This window comes from Paroedura picta, chromosome 2 (assembly GCF_049243985.1).
Source record: "Paroedura picta isolate Pp20150507F chromosome 2, Ppicta_v3.0, whole genome shotgun sequence".
NCBI lineage: Eukaryota > Metazoa > Chordata > Lepidosauria > Squamata > Gekkonidae > Paroedura > Paroedura picta.
In genome coordinates this window covers 183,027,881-183,029,083 of record NC_135370.1, presented here as the reverse complement: position 1 = coordinate 183,029,083, position 1,203 = coordinate 183,027,881, and positions in this window count along the sequence as shown.

Genomic DNA, 1,203 nt, shown 5'->3' with positions numbered 1-1,203 from the left:
GGAGTGGGGAATCAGTGCTCGCCGGATTAGAAGCTGCTGCTCTTAACCACTACACCAAGCCAGCTCTCTGGTTATCTTCTCCTGCCCCTAGAGAAGGTACAAATTTAATGAGACACTCTGGGGACCCTTTTAGAAGAGTTAACAGGTGAAAAGGGGAACTAGTGTAAGACGGGTGGGCAGCCTTAAGCATGATCCTGTGGGAGCAATCCTCGCCCAATGAAATGGGACTTATGTCTGAGCTAACCAACAGAGCTGTGAACTGAGAGGCACTGACCCGGAAACCAGGTGATGCCACATTCATATTTCATTTATTCTTATGCAAGTCAGCATCTCTCCGCCTCAGTCCGCCTGCACCCAGAGAGCCACCTTCTGTCCATCCAACCTGAAGTCACATGCCAGGGGTGGCTGAACTGTGGCTCTCCAGTTGCCCTTGGACTACAATTTCCACAAGCCCCTGGAAGCACAGCAAGGGCTCATGGGAATTCTAGTCATGGACTGGAATACTGGCGGTATCTCGTGCAGCCCCACCCAAGCTCCCCGCTTCATAAGCAGAGCTCAGGCCTGTAAATAGCCCAGTAAACAAAGAATAAAAAGCCAACCTCCCCAATGCAAGCCCTGACTTGGGTAGCCCAGGCTGGCCCGTTCCTGTCAGATTTCGGAGGCTAAGCAGGGTGGACCCTGGCTAGCGCTCAGAGGGGACACCCAGGTCATGATGGGGGGGGGGACACAATGGAAAGCTGCCCCCCAATGTGCCTTGCCCGGCAGTCAGACTACCATAGGTTCTCCTGGTGACACGACACATATGCCATACGATAAACACACAAATACCCCAAGGCACAGCAGAGTGTGAGACTCCATTACAAAAAAGGACACCTCACAATTTCTTGCGCTCCAGGCAGATTTGAGCAACAAGCTTTAAAAACACAGGGAAGGATCAGGATTTACCGGACGGATTCTGACTTCCTTCGTCTACAAAAACAGTCCGATACATATCAGCCTGTTCTCCAGCCATACACCAAAAATTCTCCTCTGCAGCTGGGCTCAGCAGCAGCCCTCACGGAGCTCTGCTGTGATTCAAGCAACTCTACCGCTGACGTTGGGGCCTCCCCCTGGAGCCCAAAAGAGTCTTTCCAGACCCCTCTTTGAAAGCACCATCCTTATCCCCAAAGGTGGAAGGACCAGAACTTACTCAGGAGGCAAACA